The following is an 8,713-nucleotide window of genomic DNA, read 5'->3' as shown; positions in this document are numbered from 1 at the left end:
CTTCCAGTCTGTTATTCTAACTCAATCAGCATGACAGAGTGATCTCCAGCCTTGTCCTCCTCAACACTCGCACCTGTGTTAATGAGAGAATCACTGACATGATGGCAGCTGGTCCTTTTGTGGCAGGGCTGAAATGCAGTGGAAATGTTTTTTGGGATTAAGTTCATTTTCATGGCAAAGAGGGACTTTGCAATTAATTGCAATTCATCTCATCACTCTTCATGACATTCTGGAGTATATGCAAATTGCCATCATCAAAGCTGAGGCAGCAGACTTTGTGAAAATTAGTATTTGTGTCATTCTCAAAACTTTTGACCACGACTGTACTCTTCTAAGTCCCTTTCCAACTGTTCTAGAGGTGGACCCTCATATGATCCTCTAAGAACTGGCACTGGCATGGGTCGACCCGTAAGCATTTCATGCAGTGTTAGATGCGTTATTCTGTTAGCTTGCATGCGATAACTCATTAGTGCCAGAGGTAATTCAATTTCGTGCTCTCACAGATCTTTGTGATTTTTGCTTTTAGGGATCCATTTACTCTTTCCACCATGCCTTGAGATTGCTGGTGGTAAACACATCCCAATCTTTGCTTTATGCGCAACTGCTGCATCACTAGTTTTACAGTTTTCTGTATAAATGCTGAACCATTGTCTGTACTGATTTCTGTTGGAATTCCAAATCGTGGCATCACTTCCCTTGTTAAGAATTTCACTACTGTTGCTGCCTCTAGAGTCTTACATGGAACTGCTTCCACCCATCTGCTAAGTCTGTCAATTACTACTAGCATATACCTTTTCCCATTAACTGGTCTTATTATATCTACATAATCTATTACCAAGTGTTTGAAAGGTCCCTCTGGTGCTGGAATATTTCCAATTGGTGCCGTTATTCCTTTTCTGATATTATTTTGTGCACATGTTTCACATTCTGCTAATCTTGAATCTACTGTTGCTTGCATATATGGAGACCAGAAACCTTGTTTTCAAATTTTTCTTATTACCTCTCCCCTTGCACAATGGTCAAAACCATGTGCACTAGTAACAAGTAAGTTCAGAAGTGTTGTAGGAGCCACTATTAGTCCATCATGTGTTCTCCATAATCTATTCATGTCCCTTGTTGCACCTCTTTTTTCCCACATAGTATGCTCATTTATTTTGGCTCTGTCTTGCATTCTTATTATATCATCTATATCTGGGGCCGCTTCTATCAAAATCAGTGGAGTCTGTACGGCTATTTTACATTTAGATGCTATTTTTGCCGCCTCATCTGCTGCATTGTTTCCTCTGGTAATGTATTCCTTTCCCTTCTTGTGTTTTGGCCTCATTAATGCAATCATTAGTTATTGTATTTGTTCAAAATGCAAAATTGGGCTTCCATCTGTTTTCCTAAACCCTCTCTGTTTCCATACTGCTCCAAACAGGTGACATACTCCATGTGCATATGCTGAATCAGTGTAAATATTTACTACTTTGTCCCTTCCTTTGTTACATGCTGCTGTCAATGCTCTTATCTCTGCTAGTTGGGCAGAACATGTTTGGTCACAACTTTCACTCTCTATGGTGTAGAATTGGTTGTCTAGTCCTTTCTTTACTACTGCTTAACCATCATGATTACCGTCATAATCTCTAAAGCAAGACCCATCTACAAACAATTCCTCCGTAGCTCCTAGGATTGGAATTGACAACAAATCAGGTCTCAATTTAGTGAACGTCAAGGACTTTGCTACACAGTCATGTGGGTCACCTTCAGTTTCTATTGGTATCCTCTCTGCTGGGTTAACTGTAGTACATCGTTTTATGGTTACGTCTGCATAGGTCAATAGTGTAAAATGCTCCAATACTCTGGCATTGGTCAGTACAAATTTTCCTTTCTCAATCAACTCAATTATTTTATGATGAGTATAGATCACCACTGGGTATACCATTGTAATTGTGGATGCTTTATCATATGCATACTGTACAGCTGCCAATCCCTGGTAGCATGGTGGATGCCCTTGTGCTACTGAATCTAATTTAGCACTGTAATATGCTATTGGCTGCTTTCTCCTTCCTACACAGGTTTCTTGCATCAGTACTGCTGTTGCAAATCCCTGACAGCGATTTGCTACATACAGTAAGAAGGGTTTCGTGTAATCTGGAGTTCCTAGTGCTGGGGCTGTTTGCATATCCTGTTTTATTTTTTCAAATGCTGCTACAGCATTGCTATTCCATTTTATTTTTGCCCTTAACTCTGTTACTCCTGCATTCTTCATCATTTCTCTCAAAGGGGCTGTTTTTACTGCATACTCTTCATACATTCCTAAAAATGTCAGCATTTGTCCCACTGTTTGTGGCATTGGAGCCTTACTCACCCCTTCCAATTGCGAGGGTGCAATTGCTTTAGTCTGCTGAGCTATAGTTCTTCCTAGGTACTCAACCTGTGTCTGGCAATATTGAAGCTTTTTCTTTGACACTTTATGTCCTCCTTCTGCAAGCCTTTCCAATATTTTTACAGTGTCCTGATGGCATTGTTCTATCGTGGTTGCACAAACCAGTAAGTGATCTACATACTGTATTAGTGTTCCTTGCAATGTTAGGTCTTCTAAGCTCTTAATACTTGATTAAATAAATGAGGAGAATGCTTAAATCCCTGAGGCATCCTAGTATATGTGTATTGCTGATTCTTGTAAGTAAATGCAAACAACTGTCTACTTTCTTCCGCTAAAGGTACACAAAAAAATGCTCCACATAAGTCTATTACTGAGAACCATTTTGCATCTGGACATTTTGTTTCCACACTCAGTATTTCAATGAACATTCACGCACCGTTTATTCCTCTCCTCCTAATGCGAGATTGGGTGCGTCCTCTCTACCAGGTTGCACTTAAGCAACGGTCCAGAAGAGGTGTGCAACCCCTTCCCCACCAGAGACAGAAGCTTTCACACTTCTTACTTTCTAGCATTTTAATCACACACACATTCACACTCTTCCTTACGCTCTCTTTAAGCGACCTGTAATTTCAACCCTTTTTCCTGATTCACTTCCTCAACACAGAAAAAACGATATCCCATTAACTTTGTTTTTCTTTTTCTGATCACCCACACATATGGGCAGCCGCTCGTGCCAAAATGAATCGAACAGAATGGTCAGCAGGATGAACAAATGAATCAGACAAATTGATCAAATACACCAGATGAACAACTGAGTAACCCCGATGAATTCAATGCCCGAATTGAGTCAGACTGATTGAATAAGATGAACGGATTGCATTCGCAAACTCGAACAGGTTGAACAAAACAGGTCTGGCCAAAAACGGTCAGACAAAACAACCGAATCAAATAGCTTGATCACACTGATCAAATGAGCAACCTGAATGAAACAGGTGAACAATACAACTTAACCGAACTGAATGAAACAAAACCACTCAAGCAAACCATCCACTCGCACGGGCTGAGCAGATCTACTCTACCTAGGCTTTTTCTATGTGTTGCAGCCCTTGAAGCTATTCTATTCCTTAACATTTCCCGTCCGTTCAGTCCTCTAGATTTTACACCAGAGCGGTATCCACAGTACTATCTAACCTGTCCGTTCAGACCTCTGGAGTTCTATTCTTAGCTCTCCAAAGCGGGTATCCACAGGCACCTGTCCGTGCAGTCCTCTAGTACTATATTTTCTTAATACACCCAGAGTGGTATCCATAGGACTTCTTTGCCTATCCGTTCAGTCCTCTAGTGATACACTTCCTCAACACACTAGAGCGGTATCCATAGGACTTCACTTATAACAACAACAATACTTATTTCTCATTCCAACAAAAACTCTGTACTTTTTCCTAAATTTAGCCCTTAATTCTGGAGAGACCTTAATTCTGGAGAGACCCCGATCCGAACCACACAAATTTCTATGCTAAAGTAAGAACGCTGCTTACCTCTGTTACAGTGGCCACTGTGTTTTGTATGGTTCGTTCAGTCTCCTCCGGATGGCTCAGTACCCGTCTGGTCCCTTTTTCCAGTCCCTTCGTGGTCACCAATTATGTTGTAGAAAATTGTCCTTATCCTCAGTAAAACACAAAGTACTTCCAGAGTTTTTGTAGAATTAAGATAGACTTTATTACACAAGCAATAGAGCCGAGATGGTCTGCAGAGCAACTAACATTCCACCTCTCAGCTCTCAGTTTATATACATTTTCATCCTTCGTCTTATTACACACCTTTTTAGCTTAATCCCTCCCTGTTTAGTTCCTCCACCATTGTTTCCAAGTTTTCACATCTTGACCGCTCCGCCCACTTCCTTATTTTATAATAGTGGCGCAATCAGACTTATTTTCCTTCTATACAATCTGTTTTATGAAACAATGGTGGCGGGACCAAGCCCTGTCTGGGTCCTCAGATCCTCAAAAAATTATACAGCTGCACCATCGAGAGCATCCTGACTGGTTGCATCACCGCCTGGTATGGCAACTGCTTGGCCTCCGACCGCAAGGCACTACAGAGGGTAGTGCGTACGGCCCAGTACATCACTGGGGCCAAGCTTCCTGCCATCCAGGACCTCTATACCAGGCAGTGTCAGAGGAAGGCCCTCAAAATTGTAAAAGACTCCAGCCACCCTGGTCATAGACTGTTCTCTCTGCTACCGCACGGCAAGCGGTACCGGAGCGCCAAGTCTAGGTCCAAAAGGCTTCTCAACAGCTTCTACCTCCAAGCCATAAGACTCCTGAACAGCTAATCATGGCTACCTGGACTATTTGCTTTTTCATCACTTTTATAACACATTAAATGATCTTTTCCACAACTTGGACATCTCGGTTCCTCCCTTCTGCAAACCCTTGACACATGACCAAAAGCTTTACAGTGATCACACTGCAATGGTCTTGGGATAAATGCTCTGACTTTGTAGTTTATATACCCCAACTGCAGTTGATTAGGGAGAGACTCCATATCAAAAAACAAAATAACAGATAGACTCTTCACATTTTCATCATTCACCACTCGATTTATCCAATGTTATCCAATCACTCCAGGGATATTTTTAATCTCTTTAACATCGACTTCCCACGAGACACCAGGTATTACCCCCTTGAGGGGTGCCCTGTTCCGAAGAGACACACACAACACGTCAAACTTTTCAAATCGGGAGAGCCGCAACACACGTTCCTTCTGATCCGCAGAAGTACAAAAAATCGAAACAAACCCGCCTCTCGTGATCCTCACATCCTTCACTTTACCCATCACTCTCTCCACCAGTTTGGATAGCTCAAATGGATTCTTCAAGATTGGTATTTTGATAAGCTGCTCCTCATTAACAAACCTTACTCTGACAAGATATAAAGGGACATTCTCATCACTGTACCCTACTTTGCTCCTTTTTCTATTCTTTTGAACAATACTCCAATACTCCTTGATTCTACCGCCATTAGATTCACAATCCACTTTATCGTCCGCCTCTGCCATCTTTTTGAATCTGTCCGACTCTGCAGCAATCTCAGCCAATCACCACAACGGAGCACTGGTGGCCTACTATCGACTTGTAGTGCAGCCCAATCAGCCACGCAAAACGGTATTGAGTGGCAACAAATCTGCCCAATTAGCTGACTCACTTTCCATAAACCCATTTCTTTCGACACACCCACCCGCCAATACTCCGGTCGCGATATTGGGCTACAGCTACCCAGACTCTCTGGTAGTTTGGCTCTAGTCTACAACATCCACAAGCTTTACGGCAGTCACCTGTTGTGGATGTCCTCATTTCTATTTCTATTTCTATTTCTGTTTCTTCTTCTTCTTCTTCTTCTTCTGTATTTTGGCAGTCCGCAAACATACATTACAGGTGCATGCCACCACCTACTGTGTGGGGTGAAAACTGTGGAATTTACAATAAAATAAATAAATAAACAACAACAAAAAACTAAAATCAATGTACTCCTTTATTTCGATTCAAATGTCTACTCCGATCCCTATAGGCTTTGGGGCCTGAAAGGTAAGTGCATCTTCAGACAATATTCTCTGACATTTTTCAGCCATAAAGTCCTGGAGATCCAAAAACCTTTTTGCTGCATTCACAATTATGTCAAGTTTTTTCAATTTCTTGTTAGTTTGACTTGTACAATTGATCACCTGCACAATAAACACAACAAAATACATCTTCTTCCCTATCAGTACTTCAGGATCCCACAACTGATGAACAACACTTTCTGCAGGCTGCGGGGCATCCATTGCCATTTCATCCTTATTTGCACTTGCTCCTTCTACTATTTGCACTGCCTTTGCATAGGAGACCTGGTGGACAGCCCGGATTCTTGCTACTTCGACCTCCATCACCCTTACAGGGCATTCCTGGAACTCGGGAACATGCACTGACTCTTCCACAATATATTTATTCCGTCTGCACACACTTGCCACTTGGCCAAACGTTTTACATTTAAGACACTGCAATGGTCTGTTCACATAAGCTCTCACCATGTATTTCATATACCCCAGATTTACATGTGTCAGAAGAGACTCTTCATCAAATAGCAATAGCACCAATAGGCTTTCCTCTTTCCTCCCATTCACCATAAGGTTCAATCGACATGCATCCACTACTCCTGGTACATGGTGCTTTAGATTTTCAGCCTCAATTTCCACCACAACGCTAGAGATGACACCTTTTATCGGTGGCCTGTTCAGAAAATCAAAGCTTTCTACTTCATAGTCCGATAATTCCCAGAGACACAATGCACTTTCCTTTTGTTCTTCTGACGTACACTAAATCAATACCACACCATTCCGGGTCACTTTGATTGACTCCACCTTTCCCAGTGAGTCCTACACCATCTCCTTGAATGCAAATGGATCTCCCAAAAATACATCCTTATCCATGAAATGTACTGCAACAAGGAACAAGGTATTTATTAGACCGAGGCCTATCTTCATGAACAACTTTTGCTCTTTTTGCTCCATTCTTCAATGCTACACTTTTCCATTTAAATCCATTAACTTTACTCAACGCGCCATCTGACTCAAACAATGCTTCTGCTTCTGCCATCTTTCCTACTCTCCCCTCCTCCCATCAGCTTGTCCGTCCAAACCAATGTCAACCCATCTCATTTCGAAGTGGTCTTCTCACAAAACCAACTCTCCAGACCGAACTGTTGGAGCTACAAACTAATATGTCACCAATATCGAGAGGGAGATGCTAACGAACACAAAGGTGTCGGTAGTTCTGCTCTACGACGCACACAAGCGTCAAGGGAGTAGTCTGAAGGTAATCTAGTACCAGTGGAGGCTGCTGAGGGGGACAGCGCATAATAATGGCTGGAATGGAAAAGATGGAATGGCATCAAACACATGTTAACCATGTGTTTTGATGTATTTGATACCATTCCAATTATTCCGCTTCAACCAGTACCAGGCTGTAAAAATGGCAAAAACATGCATAATGCATGAATAATGTGACCAAACATGAGTGTACATTTTTTTTTTTTGGGGCGTTTTCTTATATCTCTCAGATATAGGACAGACACTTCAAAACCTTGTTCCTTATGATTAATTTTTTGACTCTCTGTTTTGCCATGTACAAATGTGTTATTCAGTGTGTTTCTATGGGCTATAGCATTAAAGGCCAAATTCAATGTTTCATCAAATATTGTTTAATGTATTTTTTTATATCCTAATGGGTCCTAAAACTCATTCTGCTGACTCAGATCTATTTGGAAGTATACATAATGGAGAACTCACTGGGCCACAAACTAACATCATCCTCACACATATTTTATAAGAGCAAAAACACACAGAGAGCAAGAGATAGAGAGACTCTTGGTTACAGCCAGGGCTCGCCTATCAGCCCTTAGATAAAGACATATTTGTTCAGCTTGGTTACATAATGACACGGAATGGAGAGCAAAAACAGAGGTGAGGACAAGCAACTACCACACAAGCCTACGCACTGGGCACACTATGTCATTTCAACGTGGATAATTGAGTAATGTTTGGTTGAGACGTTGATCAATGAGATTACAATCTATTTTCACCCACTCAAAAAGACAGCCAAAAGTTTATTGAATTTCCAAGGTGTTAACACTATGCTTTCAAGTGGAAAGGGTGAAGGTAGGGAACTTGTTTGCCTGCCATATATTAAAGATACAAATTGGCTGAAAGGAATTGGCATAAATAGACAAATATACCAGTTTCATTTGAGGACAAAAATGTTGACAGCTGCGCCATACAGGTTGCAAAATAAATGGGAAGAGATTTTCAATGTACCGATTACATGGCACATGGTAAATGAACTGGTACAGAAAACAACACTTGATTCAATACTTTGAGTTTTTCAATTTAAATTATTATACAAAATTCCAACCAACAGAATGCTATATACATTGGGGCGGCGCACAATTGGCCCAGCGTCGTCCAGGGTAGGGGAGGGAATGGCCAGCAGGGATGTAGCTGGTAGAGCATGGCGTTTGCAACGCCAGGGTTGTGGGTTCGATTCCCACGGGGGGCCAGTATGAAAAATAAAAAATAAATAATGTATGCACTCACTAACTGTAAGTCGCTCTGGATAAGAGCGTCTGCTAAATGACTAAAATGTAAATGTAAATATACAGTGAGGGAAAAAAGTATTTGATCCCCTGCTGATTTTGTATGTTTGCCCACTGACAACGAAATGATCAGTCTATAATTTTAATGGTAGGTTTATTTGAACAGTGAGAGACAGAATAACAACAAAAAATCCAGAAAAACGTTATAAATTGATTT

Source organism: Coregonus lavaretus (genome assembly GCF_964263955.1).
Source record: "Coregonus lavaretus genome assembly, chromosome: 8".
Taxonomy (NCBI): domain Eukaryota; kingdom Metazoa; phylum Chordata; class Actinopteri; order Salmoniformes; family Salmonidae; genus Coregonus; species Coregonus lavaretus.
Note: the sequence above shows the minus strand (reverse complement) of the source record.